This window comes from Taudactylus pleione, unplaced genomic scaffold, assembly GCF_031769625.1.
Source record: "Taudactylus pleione unplaced genomic scaffold, aTauple2 ptg000393l, whole genome shotgun sequence".
NCBI lineage: Eukaryota > Metazoa > Chordata > Amphibia > Anura > Myobatrachidae > Taudactylus > Taudactylus pleione.
In genome coordinates this window covers 7,755,712-7,773,907 of record NW_028284794.1, presented here as the reverse complement: position 1 = coordinate 7,773,907, position 18,196 = coordinate 7,755,712, and the positions used below count along the sequence as shown (strand labels likewise).

Here is an 18,196-nt window from a genome sequence, read left to right as displayed (position 1 = left end):
CTCTGGGGCTTGCGGCCATGAGACCCTACCAAAAGTTCTTCTAGATTATCATGCAAGTTCTCACAAATCATCTTTGTGATCGGAGCCTAATGGTCATAGAATATCTTCATGCCGCTTCTCTAGTTTATGACATACAGATAGGTATATGTTGCATATGTCACAATTTTCTCACATGTGCCCAGGCATGCCCGGGTGAAGGGGGCATGGCCTAATCCCTATTGATTCCTTCCTATCTATACACTCTAAAATTGTCGTTATTTAGCATTATGAGTCGCACAAGAAATATTTGCTTTCAGACTTTGATTGTGGTTCCAAAGCACAAAAAGTATTATTCAATATAAAAGCAGATGGTTACATGCTGTGATCTAAATACAAATAGCGCAAATAAATCATACAGTCACACGGTACAGTCGTTACATACGCAGATGCTCTGGATCCAGATCCCGGCATCAAAGATGAAACTTCCATCAACAGCAAAGCAAGAAGACTAGCATCTAGTTTCAGGAAGCCTGCATATATACTCTTACTGGGATAGGCAATACAATAGAACAATTTGGCATGATTCCATTGGTTCTTCCTCCTGGTTCTTCTGTTACAGTACAGTTCATAGGTCAATTCGTATGGTCACATTCCAGCCTCCAACAGCTCTTTGTGTCCATTTTCCAGCTGCATAACAAATTAGACTGGCTGCATTACAGGAAAGATTTCAATCCCTAACTCTCTATGATCCATAACTTGCAGACACATGCTGAGATTTCTTCCCTGAAGGAACGGGAAATCTGCTAAGACACAGTGGTTTATGACACCAAACACGGTCAGCTTATCATGCACTAAACCTTAGATATCAAATAACATGTTTTTCACAACATTACTGATAATGAATAAAACCTTAAATATTAACTTTAATGCTAGGGAACCTTTTTATATAAGTGTATATAGTGTAAGTATTGGGGTATTAAAAAAAGACGCTAGTTAGCGTTGTGCAACTATGTGTTTTGTGGAGTACACCGTGGTACGTGTTTTGCAGGGTTGATCATATAATATGTTTTAGTAACTGTCTATATTTTTATAATGAGGACTTTTAACATCTTTCTATTGCATGGGAATCACACAACTGTAAATAGTAGCATCGCCGTATGTACTTATAATGTGTGAGATTCGCTAAAATGGCACTGGGTGGCCAGTCGCAAAATGGCGTCATGCAGATTTAATTTTAAACAGATTCTGTTTCAGCCAATTATCCAGCTTCGACAGTTCACCCTTTGATAGCAAACAACATGCTATGACACTCTGATTTTAAAATTTTAGTCTAGGCATGCACTGACATTATTTAATGTTATATTATGGGATGGCATAAGGTGGTTCTTCAACCATCAATGATGTGTCTCTAAGGCGCTGCAGAACACTTGTGGCGCCATATAAATAAATTATAATAATAATAATAATAAGAGGGGACATAAAACTACTCTTATACGCACACCGCAGATCTAGGGAGATCATGGGAAAGATGTGGGGATGCACCAATCCTATAAAGGAAGTCTTGAAGGGGAATAGGGACTTACATTATTTATTATGTTTAAAATAACATTTTAATAACACATTTCATGCATGGCTAAATTTATACGTCATATGATGGTACCTTCTAGTTCAGTGCTGTAATGCAGTGCTACATTTACCTCAGTATTCATATCGTTACTACTGACCACCATCATAATTTCATTCTTTCAGTTTACCTTATCTTTACATTTTCCATATTTCAACACAGTAGGAACACACCTGACACATAAGCCAATTACTATGATTACAACCAATATCAGGATCAGGAGTTTACCTATGCTAGCAACCATTTCCTTGACCCACTCTCCTAGACCTGAGAACCATTTCACTGGGTTCAACCATGAAACCCATTCCTCTTCCTTCTCCTCTACTTCAGCCACTGAAGCATTATGGTTCTTCCAGAATTCCCATTTCAGCTGCAGAATTTCATCCATCTTTCAGTCTATCACCTTTTTGGGGTCACTAGTGTTATTTGTAATATATGTGCAACACTTTGCACCAAATTGGGTGGCCAAAGTTACGCAACACCCTCCAGTGACAGCTGTTAAATGTGTCATTATACATCTCAGTGATATTATCTATTAATTTGGCAAGATCTTGGATATATCTAAAATTTAGGGTACCCCGAGCGATCTTGGTGGGATCCAATGCTACCAAAATTTGACAGCCGGTTGTCTCACTAATTAACTGTGTGGCTTTATGTACATCACCAGGTATCATATTTCTTTTGTCTCTATGTTCATACTGTGTGTGAAGATATGGTGATGGTGTGTTTTTATGAATACCAAGCATTTCACCATGTGTAAGGGTCATAACCTCTGGAAGTACTCTTCCCAGATAACACAAACCTTCGTAGAGAGCCACTTATATGCTTTCCTTCCACATATAAAATATGCATCATCGGGGAGAACATAAGGAATAGTAAACATCATTATAGTCACACAAATTTCCCTAGCAAGTGATCCTATTTCAGGTTCTCCCATTTGACTCATGCAAGTTTCTGGTTGTAATATCTTGGCACAATACCCTTCCGGTACCCTACCAACCATTTCTTAGGTGGAACTTAATGTATATTTATACCGGAAGTGTCTCCCACCTGACCTGTTTGTGGGTAACAGTTCATAATTCATAGGCTCATGATCAGCTCTTAGTGAGAAGGTCATTGTCTGGTTATTCCCCGTCACCTCCCAACTTCCTGGGTCATTGGAGTTGGTGATGTTCAAACACAAAAGTGTTTTATCTACCTGGTACTGGTGGAGTTTAAAATAGGGTGGTTTGGTGTTAAGAAATTTTCCATCCAGTGTCTTCCCTTTTTGTAATTCTAAAATCTCAGAGATATTTAATGGAAATGGCACTAATCCTACATTATGCTGTCCTTGGGGCACGTGAGAGCACACCCAACAGTCGGTTTGGTTTAAAACTTTGCTCACCATGGTATGATAATCCTCTAAAGGATACCCACCCCAATACTGGTTATACTTGGCACTGTTGGATGCATCTCTCATTGACTATGGACCCACAGAACTCACACATACAATAATCCTCAGACAATAGACCTTCACACTGTCTCCGAGTTTGTACTGGGTTTGGTCAGGTACTCCCCCGGTTGGTTTAGCACTCCTTCTCCCAACTCTACTCCATTGATATCAACATCAACTACCCTCTCCGTCCTCTGTCCTCCATCACAGAAACCAGATATCCTGAAAAAACCCGAGATAATGAGGACTCTGGGAGAAAACACAAAGATAACCACAGCAGACCAATCCATTGCTGAAAACACTGATCTACAAATTTCTTTAGCACAGGTATCTCACTGTAACCTTTAACCTTCCCGGAACAGACTTGCAACTTGACAGGTCTATGTTATCTGTCTCGATTCCGCCTTGTTTTTCCACTGGTTGGTTGACCTTCTTACAGTGAGTGGAATGGACCCAGGTATCTCTCTCCACCACCTTCAATGAAGTTATACTCATCAGCAACATCTGATGTGGACCTTCCCATCAATCTGTCAAACAACCTGAGCGCAAGAAATTTCTGATCATAACAAATTCTCCAGGTTCAACATCATGACAGTTTGTTTCAGGCATATCATGTGACAACAATTTCAGTTTCTTCTGTTGCTGTTTCAACTGTTTACTCATTGTTATAAGATACCTTACAGTTACCTCGTTATTACTTTTCAAATCTTCCTGCAAACTTATAATCAAATGAGATTGTCTACCAAACAATATTTCAAAGGGGGGCAGACTGAGAGGGGGTCTAGGAGTGGTCCTGATACTGTGGAGGAAAAGTGGTAAAGCTTCTGGCCAACCCAGTCCAGTTTCCGCCATGATTTTTCTTAATTTGTTTTTAATAGTATCGTTCATCCTCTCCTGATTTGCAGTCGGTAGGGGGCACTGATTTGCAGTCGGTAGGGGGTGTGAAGTCTACTATTAATACCCATCAATTTACACATGTTTTGGAAGACATCACCTGTGAAATGAGTACCCCTATAACTTTCAATAATTCTAGGGATACCATATCTGCATACAAATTCCTGAACAATTTTCTTGGCAGTAAACACAGCAGTATTAGTGGCAGCTGGGTATGCCTCAACCCAGTTAGAAAACACATCAGTGCACACCAATACATACTAGAGATTCCTGCAAGGTGGTTATTGGATGAAATCAATTTTTATTACCTGAAAAGGTCCGTCAGTTGGAGGAATGTGGGATGGTTCGGTAGGGATCGTTTTCCCAATGTTTTTCCTCAAGCAGGTCAGACAGGACATTGCTTTCTTTTCCACTTGAGAATAAAAACCTGCTGCACACCAGTATGCTCTCACCAATTTTCACATACCTTGCTTTCCCAAGTGAGTCAGACCGTGTGCTGCCTCAGCCAGGCTTGGGTAGTACGCTTTGGGAGCCACTGGCTTACCTTGTCCTTCTCTCCAGAGTCCAGAAGACTTTTGCCCACATCCCTTGGACCTCCAGGTTGCCTTTTCCTGGATGGAACACAAATTTTGCATCTCAATTAATTTCAGCATGTCAATCGTTTGAAACATCATTTGGTTAATTGGCACATTTACTTTTAACCCTGCTGCCTATTTGGCAGCTTTGTCTGCCCTTTTGTTGCCCAGTGACACCGGATCATCCTTTATGTATGGGCTTTACACTTAATTACCACCACTGTCTTATGCGATTGTATTGCTGTCAGTAGTCCTTTTATATGTCTGGAATGTGCGATTGGTGTGCCTGCTACTGTCATAAAATATCTCAGATTCCATAGAGCCCCAAAATCATGTACCACCCTGAAGGGGTACCTAGAGTCAGTGTAGATATTAGCAGATTTACCTTCTGCTAATTCACACGCTCTCCTTAATGCCACCAGCTCCGCCACTTGGGCTGAGTGTGGTGGTCCTAAAGGCTCTGCCTCTATGACACCTTCGTCATTTACCACAGCATAACCTGTACAAAACTCTCCAGTGTAAGTTTGTCTATGACAACTCCCATCTGTGTAAAATGTCACATCTACATTTTCTAAAGGTGTATCCCGTATGTCAGGTCTTGCAGTAAAGGTCTGATTCAGATATTCCATACAATCATGTGCATCAATATACCTGCAGAGCTCACCTTTCGCCAGTGACTCACCTCTCTCCACCCTTTGTACATCACGTTGCACATATGGTAAATACGTTGCTGGGTTTACCGTACTGCACCTTTTGATGGTGATGTTTGCAGTTGCTATTAGGGCTAGTTCTATTTTGTGAACCTAGCTGAGGAGACATGTCTGGTTTGGGCAGAGTTTTAGCAAAGCAGAAACAGCATGGGTAGTATAGACAATCATATCATTGCCTAATACCACATCCTCACTCTTACTGACCAATAGAGCAGTTGCAGCTACACTTCTTAAACACGTTGGGTGTGATTTTGCCACAGTGTCCAATTGCGCACTGTAGTATGCTACGGGCCTACTGGCATCACCATGTTTTTGTGTGAGGACACCTGCTGCACAACAATCAGCTTCCGTACAATACAAATCAAAAGGTTTTTCATAATCAGGTATTCCCAATGCAGGTGCTCTTGTCAGACTATCCTTAAGGTTAAGGAAAGCCTGCTCTGATTCCTCTGTGTGTATGAAATGATCAGGCTTTGAGGAAGAGACTAAGGCCTTCATTCAGAAGTGGCCGTACGGTCTATGACCGCATGGCCGCCTTGATGTTTGTCAAGTATGCATGCGCATGAGGGAGCTGGCTCCTTTGTGCGCATGCGTGAGACCCACTACGACCGACAGTGCCGGTCGTAGTGGGTCTCTTTCCAAAGGGGGCAAGCTGTCGATGTTGATTGACAGCTCGCCCCGTTTGGAAGGCGGGCCTGGGGGTGGCAGCCCAAATGGAGGCATTCCCATGGGAATGCCTACCATTTGGGGGAGGCCCCACTGACATCACTAGTGATGTCAGTGGAGAGCTTCCGGCTCTGACAGAACCAGAAGTTCTCCGGGGCTTAGGACAAGTGAGACCCTACCCTAGGGTCTCGTCGTAAGCCCCGATGGTCGTGATGGTCTCTGACCATCGCGACCATCACCCTAGTGGTTGTTAGAGCTGTGGGTGTAAACCCACAGCCTAACGAATGGAACAGAGGCGGGCAGTCAGGATGCAAGTGGCCGCCCAGTTTCTGAGCGACAGCTTGCATCCTCCGACCGCCTCTGAATGAGGCCCTAAGTCCTGTAATGGCAAGGCCAAAATAAAAAAACCTGGGATCCACATTCTGCAGTATCCACACATTCCCAAGAAGGTATGAATTTGCTGTTGGTTCTGCGGCAGTGTCATGGTCTGTATGGCTTGGATTCTGTCATTTGTCAGATGTCATAACCCCTGGGTTAGGCAATACCCCAAGTATTTAACCCTGGACTGGCATGGCTGTAGTTTGTCCTTAGCAACCTTGTGTCCTGTTTGCGAGAGATGAAGCAATAAAAGTTTAGTATCATTTAAACATGACATAAATGAATCAGAAAATAACAATAAATCATCCACATATTGTATTAGAACAAATCCATTGGCAGGTTGAAAAGATTGTAAACAGTTGTGTAAGGCCTGGGAGAAGATACTGGGGATGTCTATGAAGCCCTGGGGAAATCATGTCCATATGTATTGTACACCCCTGTATGTAAAATCAAATAGGTACTGACAGTCAGGATGAAGAGGTACAGAGAAGAAAGCAGAACAGTGGTCAATGACAGTGAAATGGGTTGCATTTGGTGGGATCTGCATAAGAATGACAGCTGGATTTGGCACTACGGGAAATTGGCTCTCTACTACCTTATTAACCCCTATAAGGTCTTGTACCAGCCTATAACTCATCCCACCACTTTTCTTCACAGGAAAGATGGGACTGTTGGCTACACTTGCTGTACGGACTAAAATTCCCTGCTGTAATAACCGTTCAATTATGGGATAAACCCCTATCTCTACCTCCTGTTTTAATGGGTACTGGGGAATTTTTGGAGCTTGCCTACCGCTTTTTGGATTTACCATTATGGTAGCTACATTTGCCATTAATCCAGTGTCCTGTCCATCTTTGGTCCAAAGTGAATCTGGAATTTGGTATAACATTTGATCTACCTGAGATGGATTTTTACCTGAACCAGTAGAGTGATACATTATCGTTTGGGGAGTGTCCAACATATCCCTCACCTCGGGCGCAACTCTCTCTGGGATATCTAGAAATTTACCATCAGGGGTACAATATATGACACATCCCATCTTACATAACAAATCCCTTCCCAGTAGGTTAGTAGGACCCGCTGTTGCCAGGAGAAAAGAATGCCTGGCATGCAATGGCCTGATAGTAACCTCTGTGAATTTGGTTAAAGGATAATGTCGCACTTTACCCATTACACCCATTACTAGTACTGTCTCGCAGGTCACCTGTAAATTAGCTGGAGATTTTATCACTGATCTGGTTGCCCCTGTGTCTACAAGAAAAGGATGTTTAGTACCAGCTACATCAACCATCATCACCGGTTCTTCCCTAATATTTCCCGTTAACCTGACTATCTGTAGACTACAGGGGTGACCTCTAGCATTGACTCTTACTCTCCAATACAGCATTTAAGGCCACAATTGGAGCTGGTGACTGGTTAGGGGGTCCTACAGTCTTCACCTTACAGTTCCTACTTATATGTCCCACTTGGTTGCAGTTAAAGCACCTTCGTGAGTGGGGTGGGTGAAAGGGTTGCTGTGTGGGTTAAGTGGTAGAGAAAGATTGTGGGTGTGGATAAGGATTTTGAGGGTAATATGGATAGTATGGGTAATATGGATAGTATGGGTTTTGTGGTTGTATGTGATAAGTGGGGTAGGGCTGTGGTGGTGCAGGATTTGGGAGGGTGTGTAGCTGTGCAGGTGCATGTGTGTCTGGTGGCTGTGGTGTTACATTCATTCCTTCTAGAGCTTGAATACTAACAGACCTATGTATGACAGACACCCATATTATTATTATTATTATTGTTTATTTATATGGCGCCACAAGTGTTCCGCAATGCCTTACAAAGTACATAAACAAATAATTTGACAACAGACTTACAGTAAAAAATAGGACAAGGACATGGATAATATACATTGATACATAAGTGACCATAATACCTAGATATGCAACAGAGCGTAAGCAACCACGTGTTAGGTGGCATGGTGGAGGGGTATGAAGTAGGTGAAAGTAAAGTAAGGAGAAGCACAAGAGGGTAGAGGCCCTGCTCATAAGAGCTTACATTCTAAAGGGGAGGGGCAGACAAACAGGTGTGACATAGATGGGGTAAACGGAGGAAGGAGCATGTTGCAGCAAGTTAGGATGGGAGCTGGAAGGCTTTGATGAAGTAGTGGGTCTTGAGAGCCCGTTTGAAGGATTGTAAAGAGGAGGTGAGTCTGATAGGGAGAGGGAGAGAGTTCCAAAGGTCTGGAGCAGCATGGGCAAAATCTTGGAGGCGGGAGTGGGAGGAAGTAATCAGTTGGCATGAGAGGTGGAATGCATTGGTTGAGCGAAGGAGGCGGCCAGGAGAGTGGAGGGAGATGAGGTCAGAGATGTAAATGGGAGAGGAATGGGTGAGGGCTTTGTAAGCAAGTGTGAGAACCTTGAATTGGGTTCTAAAAGGGAAGGGGAGCCAGTGGAGGGCATGTAGGAGAGGGGAGGCAGATGTAGAACACTTGGAGAGGAAGATGAGTAGAGCAGCAGCATTGAGGACAGACTGGAGAGGAGAGAGATGGGAGTTGGGGAGGCCAGATAGGAGAAGGTTACAGTAGTCCAATCTGGATATGACCAGCGAGTGTATGAGGGTTTTGGTGGAATCTTGGGTGAGAAAGGGTCTAATCTTGGAAATAATTTTGAGATGGAAGCGATAGGACTGTGAGAGGCTCTGGATATGTGGTTTGTAGGAGAGGGAGGAGTCCATGATAACTCCAAGACAGCGCACCTTGGGGCTAGAAGAGATAGTTGTGCCATCAATTGTTAAAGAAATAGTGGGAAGTGAGGTTATGTTCGAGGGTGGAAAAATGATCAGCTCAGTTTTAGACATATTAATTTTAAGAAATCGCAGGGACTTCCAGGAAGAAATAGCAGAGAGACCATTGGAGATACGAGTGAGGAGAGAGGGGGAGAGGTCAGGGGAGGAAAGGTAGATCTGAGTATCATCAGCATAGAGGTGATAATGGAGGTCAAAAGAGCTGTTGAGTTCACCTAGAGAGGACATATAGAGGGAGAATAGTAGAGGTCCAAGAACGGAACCTTGGGGAACACCTACTGTAAGGGGCTGTGGTGGGGAAAAGGAGACATGAGAAGAGACAGAGAAGGACCGGTCTGAAAGGTAGGACGACAGCCAGGAGAGAGCAGTGTCATGTAAACCAAGCGAGTGAAGGATTTGCAGCAAGAGTGGGTGGTCAACAGTGTCAAATGCAGCAGAGAGGTCAAGGAGAATAAGCAGAGAGTAGTGGCCCTTGGATTTGGCAGCAAGGAGGTTATTGCTGACTTTTATGAGGGCAGTTTCAGTGGAGTGGAGAGAATGGAAACCAGACTGAAAAGGATCAAGGAGGGAGTGGGAGGATAGAAAGGTGGTAAGGCGTTTGTAAACAACACGCTCAAGGAGCTTGGAGGCAAAAGGAAGGATAGAGATGGGACGGTAATTGGAGAGAGTGTTGGGATCAAGGGTAGGTTTTTAAGAATGGGGGAGACTATCACATGTTTGAATGCAGAAGGGACAGTGCCAGATGAGAGGGAGAGATTGAGGAGGTGGGCAAGATGGGAACAGGCACAAGGAGAGAGGTAACGGAAGGGATAGGGTCAAGGGTGGGAAGTAGAAAGGGGGGAGGACTGGATGAGAGCCATGACTTCCTCTCCAGATACAGGGGAGAAGGATGTCAGAGTCGGTGAAATGGATGGAGATGGGTGATCAGGGAAAGAAGGAGGTGTAGAGAAGGGGGACTGGTGGGATGTGATGTCCTGACATATGAAATCGATTTTGGATGTAAAGTAGGTAGCAAAGTCAATGGTAGTGAGTGAAGAGGGGAGGCGGGGAGGGGGTGGACAGAGGAGGGAGTTGAAGGTGGTGAAGAGACGCTGGGGATTTGTGGACTGGGAGGAAATGAGGTTCTTGAAATAGGACTGTTTAGATAGGGAAAGGGCATCAATGTAGGATGAGAGCATAAATTTGAAGTGGAGAAAATCTGCCTTAGAGCGTGATCTTCTCCACTGTCGCTCGGCAGTTCTTGAACACCTTTGCAGATATCTGGTGCATTTGGAATGCCAGGGTTGTAGTGTGGATCTGCGAGGGTGAGTAGTGATTGCCGGTGCAAGAGTCCAGAGCAGAAGTAAGGGAGGCATTGTATAGGGAAGCAGCTTGTTCAGGGCAGGAGAGAGAGAGAGGATAGGGAGAGAAGCGAGTCAAGCAGGGAAGATAAAGAAACAGCATTGATAGCCTCAATGTTACGTTTAGTGATGGTGGCCTTCTGAGGTAGAGGAGGGAGAGGTTAAAAGAAAGAAGGTGATGATCAGAGAGGGGGAATGGGGAGTTGGAATAATTAGAAATATTACAGCGGTGAGTGAAGACTAAATCGAGTGAGTTCCCACTCACATGTGAGGGTGAGGAGGTCCATTGTGAGAGAGCAATTGAAGATGTGAGGGTAAGGAGTTTGGAGGGAGAGGATTCTGTGGGGATATCAATTGGAATAGTGAAGTCACCAAGGATAATGGAGGGGAGGTCAGAGGAGAGAAAGTGTGGGAGCCAGGAAGCAAAGTTGTCAATGAACTTAGAGGGAGGGCCAGGGGGACGGTAAATGACAGCTACTCGCAGGTTTACTGGTTGGAAGAGGTGTATAGCATGAACCTCAAATGTAGAGAATGTAAGGGATGGTTCAGAGGGTAGGATTTGGTAGGAGTAACCTGGGGAAGTGGTGTAAGGGGGTGATATCCAGGTTTCAGTAATGGCTAGGAGATGCAAGTTTTTGGAAATGAAAAGGTCATGGGTGGGAACCAGTTTATTACAGACTGATCTTGCATTCCAGAGGGCACAAGATAGAGGGGCAGTGTTTATGGGAGAGATGTGAATGAGATTACCAGGGTTGCTGTGACGAGAAGGTGAGATTAATTTGGCTGACTGAGATGAATGTAGTGGAGAGATTGTGCGGGCACCAGTGTTGGGAAGGGAACCTGGAGGTGGTGGGCAGGGAGGGAGTTTAATGAGATGTGGGTGGAGGTGGGGTGGCATGGCATGGAGAGGAGGCTTGGAAGAAGGATTAGCGGTGGGGTAGTAGGACCCAGGTGGGGTAGAAGAGAACAAATGTTGAGTAATGGGAGAGGAGAGGGAGGAAGGCAGACAGAGGATGGGAGATAAAGGAAGGAGGAGGTGGAGGAGATAAGGGGGAAATGATAAAGGTGGAAGAAGGGGGCAAAGCAGTGGAACGAGTATACACTGAGTGGAGGAGGAATTGGATGAAAACATTGTCATGGTGTGGCTGGGTAGAGTTTGGGGAGGAAATCTAGATGTAGGAACAGAATATATATGTAAGAGAAAGTGGAGGAGATTTGCAGAGAATCAAGTAAAAGTACAGTGGAAGAAGGTGTATGTGTATTGATAAAAGGTTATAATTGAGGGAAGGAAAAATGGAGATTTAGTGGGGAAGAAATGGATTATTAAAGTAAACTGTGTTAGAAGACAGATGACAGGCTTGGCAAATAATTAAGGTAGAGATAAACTGAAATTGGCACAGATACAGTACATTATGCTGTAAAATATTTGTGAAATCAGAGAGCCAGCCCAAATATTAGCAAGTAAAGTGTTAAGTTCATAGAGTGAGTCCGGTGAGTAATGTCCAAGTTGAGCAGACAGCAGTTGCTTGTAGAGAAGAGATTGTGAATTTACATATCTTGTTTATACCTTGTCCAGATGGTCAGGTTTTTTGGATGGGCTGAGGTTAGAGTGGTCTCCTTCTGTTAGACTTCGGTTTAACGCCGGTATAACGCCAAAATATGGATACAGTGCACTTGTAAAATTATGCACTTTTAATATTATGCACCAGCAGCCTCTCAATGAAAGTTAAATAGCGAATGCTGACATGTGTATGCAATTATTGCAATCAACCCCCAAAACCCATCCACTAAAATGGCAAGTAATAAAATTCCTAACACAAACGAACAATGAATACCACAAAGCTGAGGAACTTGGTCTAGTTAGCAATACACTGTGGAGATAGTTTAGACAGAGAGATACTGCAGCCATAGGCAGCCAAGGTGCACTACTGGGGGCACTGCATAGGAAGGGCCACTACTGGGGGCACTGCATAAGAAGACCACTACTGAGGGCACTGTATAAGGGGCACTGCATAGGGGTACCACTACTGAGGGCACTGTATAAAGGGCACTACTGGAGGCACTGCATAGGGGGACCACTACTGAGGGCACAATATAAAAGGGCACTACTGGAGGCACTGCATAGGGGGACCATTACTGGGGGCAACTACATAGGTGGTCACTGTATAAGGGGCACAACATAAGGGGCACTGCATAATGGGAACTGCGTAGGGGGGCGGCAGCAGCTGGGTCTGGCATAGGTGCTGGAGGGATGGTAAATTTTAATTTGAGGGGTGGTGGCGGGGACGCCAACATTTATCTTGCCTCCGGCCACCAGGGATAAAGTTACTGCGCTGCTGCATGTGCCCTCTGTGAATAAAGCAATGTCCAGCACCATCAGTATGTCAATATGTTCTTCTCTGTGGTTTGGGAGTTCCTTTGTTCTCATAATCATGATAAGACCGTATTTAAATAGAAGGGATAAAGGAAAGGGGTTTCTTTCTATGTAAAATGTTTTCTAGTCCTTATTATCTATAGTCACAGTCATCGGGTATACGGGGGGTTAATTTATACCCCTAACCTTATGTAATGGGGAGTGAATGGGAAAGATTTCTGGACTGCACATCCTGTAATATATATATGTAATGGAGTGAGTCAAATTTAAGTAGCTTTAAAAAGGAAGGATTACCCAGAGGTCTGGTTATTCCTTTTGACAAAGCATTTCTGATGCAAGACGTACGTCAAACAGACCTAGGTTTGACGGGCGCCCACATTTTTTCCTAGTGTCATTGCTTGGCTGAGCTAGTTATTGAATAGGCAGTTAGCAATTCATTGTTTATTTTTTGATAAATGCAGTAATGTCCACAAATGCTGTGTGGTAATATCGGTGTGGATAATGTAATTGAACTTCTTTATGAAGCCAGGAGCTCTGGCAGGAGAGAGCCAGTGACGGGAACTTTCTGTCCACATACCGCCAGAAATAGTCTAACTATAGACTGATATATTATAAATCATCTCAACTCTCAGATCATATGTAGATAGTAGCAGGCTACAGTGTGACATTTTTAAGGTGTGCCTATTATATTGGGAGAATAATTGATTAGTGTGCTGTTACTATATTAAAGTGGATGCTGGATACACAGTGGACTCGCCTGCTTAACTTTCAGGACTAAGTAAATAGCACTGATCTATTTTGTGTCTATATTATAACATATGGAGATCACACATTCATCTTGTTAATGAAAAGCATGTGTGAGAGGGGAACATAACCCAGAAGATATGAGACATGTTATATTGTATCTACTAACATCCTAATATTCCCAGTAATTGTTTATCAGATGGTGCTGGAGATTGTGTCATTCACAGAGGGCGCATGTGAGATAATTATGACATATGCACCATACTGTATGTCATAGACTAGAGAAGTGGCATAAAGATAATCTGTGACCATTAGGCACAGATCGCACGCACGATTCATGAGAACTTGCATGATAATTTAGAAGAGCTATTGCTATTACTAACTTGCTTGTCACATTTACCACAATGGGCCGTATTCAATTAGAAGCAAAAAGTCCATTATCAGTGATAATTTATTGCCGATGATGTCATTTTCGCAATTTTCACTTATCCCCATATTCAATTTCGAAGACTTTTTGCAGGTGCGAAGTCTTTGTCAGAAACCGGCGATAAGTTTTCACCACTGAATAAGTGGCGAAAAAAAGTGCAGAATTGGGGTTTTGTAGTGCAGACTTAAAAAATGTACCCTGCACCCCCTGGAATGTTCCCTTAAAGTAATCTGTGTCAGAATTTTTTTTGAAAGTTCGATAGGACACTCCAAAAAAAGTGGTTTCGTTTTGGGGGTGAAAAAAGAAAAGTTTGGAGACAAACTAAAAAACTAGCCAAATAGACTCACGGGGGTCCATAGGTATGCAGCAGGTGTTTTATAGAATGCGCTTGGTTGCGGCAGGTGGATTTTTAATAATTTTAAATAACTTTAGGTACTTAAAATATGCTTGCACCCATTTTCATGTACCCCAAATATGATGGGACTAGTTATTTTTTCAAAAAAATGAAGCTAAACTTTTTTCTTCACCACTTCTTTAAAGCACCTTCTGCAGCCGTTTAAAAACTCCAAATACCTTTAGCAGGCCAATTCAGGGGTACCGAGAGTGATCCCACATGTCAGACCATCTTTTTGGGGGTGATAGGCTGATTTCCCCAAAAGTGACAGGACTTTTTGATACTTACCTTTCCATCGGGTCCCGTTTTCACCAATTCCTAATTGACAGGGATACGCGGGCACGCGCCCCATACTTTATCCCCAGGAAAAGCTACGATGACGGCGAAAAGTCCGACATCGGTCTTTTCACCTCTAATTCAATATGGCCCAAAATGTGCAGCAGGGCCGTTCATTGAAGAATAATTTAACCACATGAGAGAGTTTATAAAGATTATATTATTTATACCCCTTTTACACCAGAGCTTAACACGGGTTATTGAAGGGTTAACCCGGATAGCTCCTTGGTCAAAAAGTTGACAGGTTTGGATTCCCGGGTCGAGTGACCCGGCAATCCAACCAAGATAACTTGTAGGGTATAACACGGGAATGACCCGTGAAACCATGCAGTGTAAACGTCCCGATCCAGGTCACAATGACCTGGAGGGTGCCGCATGCTGCTTCAGTAGCACTTGGCATCCACTTCCACACCAGAAGAGCTGGGTCACTGCAGACCTGGCTCCGGTGTGAACAGTGCAGACTCGGGAATATCCTGGGTCGGCGCCATCTAATTTATGGGTTTGATCCGGTTTGGAACCCTGGGCCTGATTCAGCTTTTCGAATAGAGTGAGAAATAGCACTTAACTATGAACCTGGACAAACCATTTTGCAATGCAAGGGGTGTAAATACATACATTTTTTTGCATGTGGGGTAAATACTGGCTTCTTTTGTATGTAGCCTACAAATACTGCACAGCTTTGTTATTACTCTACAATTTACATGTCAGTTTGGACAACTCCTTCCCAAATCCAGAGCCGTAACTAGACTTTTTGGTGCCCTGTGACAGAAAGAGCATTGGCACCCCCCTCATTTTTCAAAGGGACATAATGCACCCAAAAAAGGAGAATGGCCTCAAGGGGAAGGGCCTGGGAAGAGATATGAGAGGCCAGGAGATGCTGGGGATGAAATAAGAGGAAGCTACAAGTGAGAATGATAATAAACAGACATTTTTCAGGCAGAAACAGTGCCCCCTGACCTGTGGTACCCTGTGCGATGGCACCGGCCGCACTACCTTAGCTATGGCCCTGCCCAAATATAAATCTCTCTGCACATTTTAAATCTACAACACCTGCAGCATGGTTTCACCAAGATGATCAGTTGAGTGAGATTCCAAAGCGGAATCAGGCCCCCTGTTCCAACCTCCGGGTCAGACACGGAATTTAGGTATAAAAGAAGTACTAATCATACACCCAGTAAGACAACACATTGAAGTAACATATTAACCAGGAAGGCACAACGAGAGCTGTAATATAATTGGTCTGACCTTTGTGTTTAGCAAGAACTGCTCACAATCTAATTACAGCATAAGAGACAAATTAGCAGCACACAGGCTATTTTTAGCTATAGCTGAATGAAACAGCAACATTGTATTAGTGAACATTGTTAAAACTATTAACCTGTTACTTTATTGGATACAATTCATTCTAAGATACTCCTGTGCTGTTCTTGTATAGAGATTCAGCATGTTGCAGTAGCATCTAACAAATTAATGTTTGATTTAGCTGAGTCTGTTAAAAGTGGTGAAATGGGACTTTTGCTTTAGAGGGCATTAGGAGGAGGGGATTATTCCACTGATGTGGCAATTAATTCCCTGTGTACGTACATATACCACAGTTAATATTTTTTAAAATACTTTTTAAATATTAATTACTGCATATATATATAGCTAAGTTTCCGGAACTAGGGAACATTGAGTATTATACTATGTATTTCAGATTTCCGTTTTTTTAACTTAATGGTTTTATCATTTGCTTTTACCGTAAAAATAAAAGTTATATTTTATAAGTCACTGTCTATGTGAGTGCCCCATTAATGGAATACTGTTCTTACTTCATGACGAAGATTGCAGACTATAAGAAAATAGTAGAAATTAGCACAAATTCAGGGGTTCCGGACTATATATATAGATAGCAATTAGACAGACGATGTTTAGATAGAGACAAGATATTAGACAGTCAATAGTTAGACAGGGACAAAAGGTCGACAGGGACAACAGTCAGACATGCCAAAGTTAGACATGTAAAAATATCAACAGGTACAAAATGTCAAAAGGGTCAATAGTTCGACATGAAAATGGTCAACACAGAAATGGTTGACAATTTTGTTTTTGTTTTTTATGGTTTTACGGTTAGGCACTTATTGGAGGGTTAGGCCCTTACCCCCATGGTTAGATTAGGCACTTACCCAGATGGTTAGGGTTAGGCACCAAGGGGAGGGTTAGGGTGAAGATTAGGGCTAAAAATACAATAAATAAAATTGTTGACCATTTTTGTGTCGACCATTTTCTTGGTGAACTATTGACCCTGTTGACCCTGTCGACCTTTTGTACCTGTCAACCTTTTAAGATGTCTAACTGTAGTGTGTCTGACTTTTATCCCTGTTGACCTTTTGTCCCTGTCTAACTATTGACTATCTAACATCTGGTGTCTATCAAGACATTGTCTATCTAATTACTGTCTGTCTCTTATACCACATCCCAAATTCAGACAGGTCACAAACTAAATGTCTTCAGGTCTGTCAATGAGGAAGAATATCTGAACAAAGTTGTGGAAATCTTTCTGAAGAAGCATGGCATTGAGCATCAACTAACCATTGCATACACGCCATAGCAGAATGGTGTTAAGTTAATGTGCAAATCAAACCTTAGTGCAGAGATCCCAATCTATGTTAAAAGATGCTAGTCCAAATGTGTTTTTCAGCAGGAGCAGTATCTGCCTTAAAGGACAATACACCAATAAAAGCATGGTTTTTGTGTGGGTTTTTGTGTGTATTGGGTATGAACACATTCTCAAAGAAAGAAGACGTAACCTGGCTCCCAAGTGTATAAAATGCATCATGCTTGGAGGTTATAGATTCTGGAATCCTAAGACCAAAAGGCTTGTCAAGTCAAGAGATTTTACAGTATATTCCTAGAGACAGCACCACTTAAAACAAAGCTTGAGTTGGAAATTCACAACAAGTACTGTATGTGTTATTGGATATGCCAGCAAGTGGAGACACACCTGAAATTCAAGCTACCAGCATGGACAACCAACCATAGAACAATATCAAATACTGGAAAACCACAGAAGATATCATGAGGAGTTTGCATATATCACATTCTGTGAACCCAAAAATAATCAAGAGGCAATGAAGACTCAATTAACATTGAGTGTCACAATAATCAAGATCTTGTGGAGAAAGGATGGATTCTTGTTTGTATAACCCTCAAATTTGTTGAAAATATTTGAGTAACATGGAGAGAGCTTGAAGTGAAGATGTTGTTGAATTGTGGAGTGTGCTACAGCTCTATCTCCATACTTGCCTCATAAGTGAAGCATTTCACTTTATCAAGATGGCTGCCATTCAGTCTCCTGCACATGCACTGTGCCATCTAGTCACTGTTTTAGTGTGCCATAATGGAACATGGACATGTTCCACTTTACTCCAGAGACCCTACATATATCCTGCATATTCCTGCAATTCTACCATTATACATGACTATTTGGTCCTCTGTATGTCCCACTCATCTATGCTCCATCCAGGTCCACTGTTTTTGTAATTGTGAGCTCTACT

General features: G+C 42.8%; 1 protein-coding gene across 1 annotated transcript in view; it reads right to left on the bottom strand.

The window, feature by feature from the left end:
- The window catches only part of LOC148507443 (NXPE family member 3-like), a 74,992-nt gene that overhangs the window by 53,028 nt on the left and 3,768 nt on the right, over nucleotides 1–18,196 (bottom strand). The gene's annotated exons all lie outside the window — the stretch shown is intronic.